The 9,623-nt window shown below is 45.0% G+C and overlaps 1 protein-coding gene across 4 annotated transcripts in view; it reads right to left on the minus strand.

Annotated features, from left to right (window-relative positions):
- VCAN (versican) overlaps window positions 1-8,879 on the minus strand; it is a 113,687-nt gene extending 104,808 nt beyond the window's left edge. For all 4 annotated transcript variants that reach the window (XM_012638475.1, XM_012638473.1, XM_012638474.1 and 1 more), the window contains exon 1: window positions 8,530-8,879. The gene's annotated coding sequence lies outside the window, so the exon portion shown is untranslated. The remainder of the gene's footprint in view (window positions 1-8,529) is intronic.
- Between the last annotated feature and the right edge of the window lie 744 nt (window positions 8,880-9,623).

Raw genomic sequence — 9,623 nt, forward strand, 5'->3', positions numbered from 1 at the left:
TCTGTCTAAACCTCATTTTCTGTAGCTATTTAGTACTGAAAATTAGTACTTAATTATTGAAGTGATTGTGAGAAGTGATAAAATAATGCATATAAAGTATAGCTCAGTGATACAATATTTATTATTGAAATCACTAATTCAAGCTTTCTATAGATGTCATAATCCTGGATTCCTTTCACTAATAGTAAAAAGAAAAGTAATTGAAGCTCTTGGATTTGAGAATTACAACCTGGGTTACCGCTATAGCAGCAATGCACAACTTCATGCTTATAACAAATTACCCTATAACTTATTGCTATGTATGTTGAATCATGATTTGTAAATATGTTTTATCTCCTCTGTAGAATAGTAGGCTATGGAAGGCAGCGTTAGTATCTTATTCAACTTATTCACAATATTTCTACAGTACCAGGTTCAGAGTAGACCCTTGAGGAATATTCATAGACCAAATTGCATAACCAATGCCTCCATTTCCTATTCAGAAACACATTTTGAAGTGATGTGCCAACAATCCCTTATGAATATGGGCAAGTAGGGCTAATTAGCACCTGAAATACTTTTGAATTGATCCAGTTGAATATTTACCATGACCCAATAATATCTGATGTTTGTCAATATCTAGAGTGTCAAATCCCGCAACAAAACCAAAGAAGGTATGATCCTGACCCAGGAATGGGTCTTCTGCATCCAAATTTCCTACCCAAGACAGATTCTCAAAAGCCTAACTCTGTGCCACGCTTAATCCTTAGTGCGTTTTGGGTGGGGGAGGGGAATGATCCTTCATCTATATAGATATAATAAGTATACTCACATGCCTTAAGACTACCCCTAAGACTAGGCTAGAGGAGAAAGCCAGTGCATTAAAAATACAAAGGAGAGATCAGACAAGTTTTAAATACATTTGAATAAGTTGCATAAATATGTTGGAATAAGCTACTCCAAGTTAAAAATTAGTCTTTACATTAAATCCCAGATCTCTAACTTCTTTTGAAAAATCAGAAGATCTAGCAGTGCTAAGTCCATATTTCAGCTGGTCGATCATAAACACTAACCTAGTAGCAGCCTCTCCCCTTGGGTCTGTGTGCCTGAGATCTTTACTGCCCCCACTTAGCCTCTTATCCGTTTCCACTTACGTGCCTGGTCCCTGTAGACACCTGAGTTTCCAACCTTTGAACTAACAGATGATCATTTATCTCTTTAGTAAATATCTCAGAGGGCTTTCTACTGACCTTCGCTGCCTCAGAACTACATTTCCATTGCCTCTTCCTCAGAGACCATGGCATTCATTCTACTTGTGCAATTTTCTTGAGGCTAAGTCCATATCCTTGGTCATTAAGGCCCACTATTCGCCTTCTGCGCTTCATCTTAAGTGGGACAGTTTCTTTGTTTGTTTTTAATACCTCCAACCCCCATTTCCATTCTTCTGCTTTTCTGTGTCTGTCTTGTAAGCACAGTCTGTTAGTGATAACAAGTCTGTCTACATGGAAAGGCCTAGGAGATAGGAGAGCCAGTGCCTAGATTTAGCCTTCCACTACAGTGAAGTCAATGAGAAGAGGACAAAGTCATTGAACAATCAAGGTAGAGCTGGCTGAGAATGTTTAATTGCCTGGGAGGCACAAGAGACAAGGTCAACAGAACTATCCATGAGAAATGTCTGCAGAGAGGATAAGGTCCACACCAGGGACGGGCTGCCTCAGAGAGGGGGCCAAGTTTCTATTAAATAGATATTTAGCATTCTCCCTTGATCTTGGGGAAGCCTGGCTGAGTGAGGCATGACTTAAGGATGAAGACACAGTGGTTTTGTCTACCATTCTGCTAATTAGCTACTCTAGACAATTAGTTACTCAGCCACAAAGTGCACAGAATGAGCATCTCCTGTCACATTGCTCCTTGGTTCCTTCTCACAGGAAGAACTGATGTAATGCAGAGAGAAATCACGTGGTTTAGACATTAAATGTCATGAATTTACTGCACAGGAGCAATGGCGTCGTGTGAATTTATCACTAACCTGCAACTGGATTCCCGAACCTGGACTTGGCTAAGCTTTTTCACATTATTGCCTCTTAGCACTCTCTGTTCTCTGCCTAGTGAACTCCTTCCTTGTTACTCTATCTAAAACATACTATGCTGTATCTCCTTTTTCATGCTCTACTTACACCATAGCACGTATCACCATTTTACATATGTGTTTGGTAATTGCCTTTCTTGACCCACCATAATAGAAGCTCCAGGAGAGCAGTCTTTGATGTTTTGTTGACTCCCTTATCTGTAATGCCTAGGACACTCAGTAAATACTTATCAAAAGAATGAATATATACCCATTTTTTCATAATTAGATGCATACTATGTATACAGTTTTGTACATTACTTTCTTCACTTAAAATACAATATATTTCGGAGACTGTTCCAAATGAGCAAACCATATTTCTATGTTATTTTTGAAAGCTGCATAGCTTTCCATTAGATGAATGTAGCAACTTTTATTTATCCAGTTCCCTATGATGAGCCTTTCCAGTGTTTCTAAATTTTTGCTATTAGAAACAGTGTTGCAAAGGACATCCTTATCCATGTCTTAGGTGATGATGTCTAGAAGTGGAATTGCTGGCTCAAAGTATATGTGCATTTTCTAAAAAGCTTTCATAGTGAATTGAAAAAATGTGATTGCCAAATTATTTTCCAAAGAAGAAGAACCTATTTACATTCCCATAATAGTTTATGACATGCCTGGTTTCTCCACAACCTGGCCAACACAAATGCTCATCCAACTTTTTTATCTTTACTGCTCTGACTGATGAAAAAATAGTGTAGTATATCATTGGTGTTTTAATTACTATTTCTTTAATTATGAATGAAGCTGAGCAATTTTTCATATAGTTAAAAAAATTATGTCTCTTTCTGACACTCCCTGTACATAACTTTCACTCATTTTTTGATAGATGTGGCCTTTGTTCTAGTTATTTATAAAAGTTCATGATATATCAAGAATTATTAGCTCTTTATCTTTTATATGTTGCAATGTTTTCCAATTGTGTTGTTTTTGTGTAATTTAATTGTTATTTAGTCAGACTTATCAATAGTTTCCAGTGTGACTTCTGGGTTTTATGTTTTGCTTAGAACAGGTTTCTCTACACCTAGCTCATTATTTAAAATCCCATGATTTGTTCTTGTCATTTTTTAAAAACTGCCATTCCCTACATTTCATATTTGACTCATCTTAAATTTCTTTTAAGATGAGAATGAGGTACAGATCGATTCATAATCTCAGTGGACCCATCAATTTTTCTTTTCCACTGAATGTCCATGTTCATTTGAGTTAATTTCTGGAATCTATCTTCTGATCAATGAAAATAGACAAATTTTTAAAACAACATGCCCCTCTCTGACCCATTTTATAGATTTAGGAGGAAATAAATGGTTTGGGTAATATATTATTATTAAGATTATAGAATTAAATGAATATGAATCCCACAGACTTAATATATTAACATCCTTTTTTTGTATAGTTTTCTATTTTCTTGAAGCCTTTTCATAGGTATTTACTCTTTTGATCTTTATAACTGTAGATCTATTTAATAGATTATGACACTAAAGGTCCAGAAGTTGTATCTTGACTTAGTTTTCTCAGCTGGTGAGTCAAACTCAAACTTTCTGATTTCAAGTCTAGTGCTCATTTCACTATACCTCAGATAATATCAAATCAGTAATTTAACAATAAAAGATAATTTATGAAATATATGTTTATTTTAAAATATGTAATCTTATTTTACAGACATAAACCCCTTTCAAAATTCTTAGAAGAATGAGTTAGGATGTATGTAGATGCAGAAATAAGTATAAATTAAATGTCAATCAACATATGTACCCTTTTATAGATGATAGATCTATCCAGAGAAGTTTCAGGAAACATGACTGACAATAGCAAATTAAAGAAAAATTCTTTCTACTGACCACTGAGATACAGCCACCTCTGGCACATTCAGGGATAAGAACTTAGCAGGGTCTAAAAACCCTGGAGATACACACACAACACACGCACACACACGTGTGCACAGAGTGATAGATACTATGTATATACATGATATACATACTTATATATATATATATACATATGTATAAATTACCAAATCTAGGCTACAAGAGAAAACTGGCAAAAATTCACTAATTGAAATGGAACTTGGCCCAGACATTTATCTCTACTATCCCTTGTTCTGATTCCAAATCAGAGAGAGTACATGCTTTGTGTTTTCTGGTAAAGTACAGACGTATGCAACAATCAGCATATTTTCTCAGACCAGAGCAAGTAACCTCTAACAATGAGTATTTGTCAGTCCTAACTGGTTTCTATAGGTGGGTGGTGTGAAATAGCCTACTACAGTCATTCATTCTTTCCCTTGAAAGAATCATGTGTCTTTAAATCCCACCAGGAAAGGAGAGCTTAGTTATATGACTTTGGGAGACACAGTTAGTTGATCTTTGAGCTTTCAAAAGCTCTGTTACTCAATTAAGTGACCAATCATTAACCACAAAGTGTTTAGGCATAATAATGTAAGAAAAGAGAGAACAATGGATGCGTCTTTAACAGAAATCATATTCAGTTTTGAGTTAACTTTTCAGATCCTCTCCAAACAATTTACAAGTGTACAGATACAGGTATTTTTCAAAAGTAACTTTTAAAAGCAGGAAATACAATTTAAAAAGAACTTTAATTTTTTTTTTTATCTACCAAGAAAAACAAAACTTTGAAAGCTTACATAAATCCTAAGGGATTGTCTTGAATCTCATTCTCTTTCCACCACCCACAAGAAGATTAAGGACTGTGGACTTCCTGCTGGAGGAAGTAATTGCTCAATCGCTTTGGAATCCATTGGAATTTTTTGCAGTATTAATGGAGACAGGCATATACAATTATAAAATATTCCTTTCTTTACTTAGAGCTCAGAACTAGAAGTCAGGCTCTTTGATATCTTCTCCTTGTCACATTGCTCTTACACTTTCAAGGTACCTATTCCCCAAACTGGGAACAGCTTCTATCTCAGAAAACTAATTGTTGCTTCCATTGGTTTTCCTATTTTTATATTACACTCACAACATCCTATTTTAGGACTTTGTATGAATATTTCCACAATGGGTTTGGCACAATTACCAAGAAGTACTTAAAACAATTTAGGTCACAGGTTTTAGAAGAGGACAAAAAGAAAAGTGGATCAATTAGCTACAGAATCTTAGGTGACAGGAGAGATCATCAAAACCCAGTTCTTCCAAAATAAAACGAAGTAGGAAAATTTAAAACGAAGTTCTAAGTAGCTGCGTCTGGCCAGCTCCATGTTTCCCCAGCTCTCTCACTCAGTCATTTCACAAATAAGTGCTGAGCTCCCACTACAGGGCTGGACTCCAGCTAGGTCTCCTGATTGACGCACAGGGACCTCAGAGTTACACCCTCAGCTCTTTAATGTTTGCTCTCATGGAATTATATTAGTCCTGTCGAATGGCAATCTTTCGCCATTCTAGACGAGCTCTTTATGACAGTCTGGAACGTGATGCATCTTGTAATTGACTAAAAATGGTCTGCAGACCGACCTGAATGTATTTTAAAGTCAATATATGGAGCACAGTTTAAACTCGTCTCATTTTTCTGCCAAAAATAAAAAAGTTTGCTTAGAGTAAAAATTTACCTCCCCCCTGCCTCGAGGCAAAAACCCTATACTCCTCCTACCACTCCAAAGAAGCAAGAAAGAATCAAATAGCCTTTTAACAAGCGTGTTTAGCGCCGTCTGGATAGAAGTCGGGTCTGCTCCAGCTGCAGCCAAGCCCTGGCGCAGGGTGCACGCCCGCGGGGCTCGCTCAGCCAAGCCCGGGCCCCGCCTCCCCGCCCCGCCCCCATCGGCGTGGGCGGGTGGGGACCCCGGCTGCGCCGACTGCCAGTGCGGCTGTGTAGCTGTCTCGGAGCCTAGGGAGTCACACCCGTCTCGGGCGGGGAGCTGAAGCTCCAACCCACGTGGCGGCCGGTGAGCCCCGGCGCTGCGGGGAGCCGCGGCGCGTTTGGTCCCCCGGCGCGGGCGGCCCCCAGCCCCATCCCCAGTAGGCGGGGCTGGACCACCTCCGCTCGTCTTAGTTCCTTCCCGGCTCCATCCCCGCACGTCGCTCCAATCGCGTTTGTTATCGCTTGTAGGAGTAAAAAGAATGTCTTAAAACGAATCTCGAAATTCAGAGCAAAACCCCGAAATGAACCCTCCGGTCCGCTCCTGGCTGTTCGCCTGCATCTGCTCCAGCTCCGTTTCTTCTTTCCCTTTCCTCCACTGTCCTCTTTCCTTCTACTTCCCTTCCTTTCTTTTTCCTCTCAGCGCCTGCCTTCTCCCCTCTTTCCACTTTCGACGTGCGTCCTTAAGTTGAGGAAGTTTCAGCTTTGGATTCGGGGCCCTTCTTTTGCAATGTCCTGGGGCGGCGCCCTAGCATTGGCTTCATGCGGTCGTAGGCCTTGAAAGCAAGGCATCTTTGTACCGTCTTTCTTAGAGACGCCCCAGATTGCGTGTCCAGACCTCCCAAACCTAGAGCTGCCCCTGGCCATGCGTGTTCCTCCACTGAGCTGAAGACTCGACCCAGAACACTGCGTGCATTCCAGCAGACTCGCGAGGAGACGCCTCTGCACTTTGCACAGACAAGGTTCCTTTCTTTCCGGTCCTCCAAACCCTTAGACCTACGTCGCAGGTTCTGAAGTGGAAAACTAACGACAAAAGGGGAAGCTAGGGCCTTCCATTCTTGAACGTAAGGTTGTGAAAGCGGCTCGTTTTTCTCCACCTGTGCTGAATTTCTCCATTAGGGGGCACCCACATCCGCCACAAAACTCCGTATTCCTAGACATCTAGGTTCTGCAAGCCCGAAGCGCCCAACTGGGGGGCAGATCCGAAGGAGCGCACCGCCTCCTCGCTCCTCCCTCCGCGCCTGCCTCCGAGGACAGGGTAGGCAGGGATTTCACACTAGCCATTCATTTGTCAGCCGTGGGGGAGGGGACGCAAGAGCGAGAGAGAGCAGAGGCCGGAGAGGGGAAGGGAGGCAGAGAAGATGGAGAGAGAGGGAGACACAAAGATGAGAAACGGGACACAGATAGAGAGACTGTCTTTCTGCCGCGGGGTGCGCCCGCGGCGGGACAGCTCTCCAGGCACCGCAGAGATTTCTTTCCCTTCTTGCGGCATCTCTCGGGGACATGTGGGACTTGCCGGGGCGCGGCTGAATCCGAAAGCAAATAGTTTAGGTTTTGACACTATTTTTCTACCCTGCTCTCCGCTGCCTAACACCCTGACCGCTCCACGCCCAGTGACACGGAGAGCGAGGCAGAACAACCCGGATGCCCTCGGTCGGCACGCACCGGGGATGTCGCTCTGCAGCGCCCACGCCTCCGCAGGGCGTTGGGACGCTCCAGCCGAGGGCGTCCCCCGGGGCTCCCGGCACACGCTCTCCGCAGCCGCTAGACCCGCCAGTGAAGTTGCTCAACTAGAGGCGAGGACTGGGAGGGAGTGGGGATGTGGAATGAAACGGAGGACTGCTGCAGTCCGGGAGGGAGCGCTGCACCCAGAGGCTCCGGATTCGGGTCCCCGTGCCACCTTTGTCTGCAGTGCACTCTGAGTGCTGGTTTGCTTGTTGAGACAGGAGCTACAGCCCCCATTTCGCTCTTCATGGTGAGAAAAAATTCTTGCACATCCCTGCTGCTTCATGGCAAGCTTTTCCCGCCCAGGCGCCTCCCAGACCTCCGCGGGGCTCCAACAACCCCACCCCCATTCCCTACTCCTTCCCTGCTGGCCCCTGCACACCGCGCAGGACAAAAGAACCCAGGGGCACCGGGAGAGCGCCGTGACAGTCCCCAAGTCGTCAAAGAGACACTGCCTGGGGACTCTGCACCTCCCCCAGCCCAACGTCCCCTCCCAGACTGCCTGTGGTCTGAGGGGGTCAGGTCGGTGCAGGTCCCAGGCTGCTGGGGGCCGGGTCGCACTGTCAGGAGCTACCCGGGAGCGGCTTTCCAGGAACACCAGGCACTGACCACACACCAGGGACTGGGAAACCAGGTGGCCTGCTCCCAGGCGGCTTCGGGGACTTGTTTGTGAGCAAGTCTTAGTAGTCCTCATTCAAACTTTTGCCTCGAGCATGTTAACAACAACAACAAAAAATCAAGGTGCTGGAGGTCCCTCCCTCCTCTCCAGCTCAAGACCCCACGACTTTTCTAGCATTTCTCCACAATTCCCTTCCTTCCCTTCTCCCAGTTCCGTTAGTCCTTCTACCCCCACCCCACCCCGAGCTTCTTTTGTCTGGATCTTTTTCAGCCCTAAGATCCCTCTATATTCCTCTCCCCAAAAGCCCTTTTGAAAGTTACCTGCATTTTTAAAGTGCATACGTTTTCTTAATTTCGCCTTACATCTAGTTCTATTTACCTTAATTAAAGCCTGCTACCAATTGCAATGTACTTCTTTTTTCTCAGCTCTCGTTTTTTCTGTAAGTTTTTTTTTTTTTTTAAGGGGGGAACAAAAGAAACGTGATTACCTTGGAAGGCGGCTTATTGCAGTTTAGGGAAAAAAATTCACCGCAGCGCTGCGCGAATGGGCTCGGCGTTGCCCAGGCGGGTCACATAGGAAGCGCGGTGGCCTGGGGAAGGGTGCGGAGGGTGCGGGACGGTGCTGAAGGATGCGGGAGGATGCGGGGCTGGCCGCAGATCCCGGTCCCAGCTCTGTCCACAACACCTAATGTTCGCGGCTGTTGCCCCCGCGCGCCTGGAGTTCTTCCCCAGAAAGGCTCGGGGCAGCTCGCCTGCAAGTTCAAATGCGGGTTGTGACACCCATCATCATTATATCACTGTACCGTCAGCGCCGAGGAGGAGACTCAGCGAGGAGAAGGAGGAGGGAGAGGAGGAGGGTTCATTCACAGGCTCCAGAAGCGCTCCGCAGCTTCAGCCACTCCTAAGAGCCCAGGCTTGGAAAGCAGGCGGAGGGGCGGAAAGGCAGCTCCCCTCGCCTGCGGTAGGGACCGCCTGCCTCCCTCCCCAGGCACTCCCACCTCTCGGCGTTTCTTCCTGACAAGAAGTACCAATCGGCTTGGGGACAGCAGCGCTCCCCATTCAACAACTCACTCAGTAACATCGCGCCGTGCTCACGGAAACCACTGCCCTCCCACTCCTTCCCCACCCCCACTCCCCGCCCCCCGTGCAGCCAGTTCTGGGTTAGGGGAAAGGAGCCCCCAGGCTCTTGCGGGGAAGGCCAGCGAACAGACAATTGAAAGCAGTCAGCCCTTCTTGGGAGCATAGAAAACTCTGTAAAATCAGCAAAGAACTTGGGTACAGCGTGTTTACGCGCCCACAGAGCTTGCTTGTCCCATCTGAGGGAAGTGTCAGGCTCAAAGCTCCTGCCAACCTGAAAGAGAAACTGAGAAAACCAGATCCTTCTGAGACCTAGAGGGAAAGTGTAAGAATTCCCCCGCTGCCCTCCCAGGGAACTGCCCAATGGGGAGCCCGGCGTCATGGCACAATTCACAAAGACCCTGGTAATAAAGGGCTGGACAGGAAATTCCCCCAGGCAAATCCCTTGTTGGATTCAAATTGAACCCTCTTCCTCTGCCACAAATCTCTCTCCACATAAGTCTAG

This window comes from Propithecus coquereli, unplaced genomic scaffold, assembly GCF_000956105.1.
Source record: "Propithecus coquereli isolate 6110/MARCELLA unplaced genomic scaffold, Pcoq_1.0 Scaffold13, whole genome shotgun sequence".
Lineage (NCBI taxonomy): Eukaryota > Metazoa > Chordata > Mammalia > Primates > Indriidae > Propithecus > Propithecus coquereli.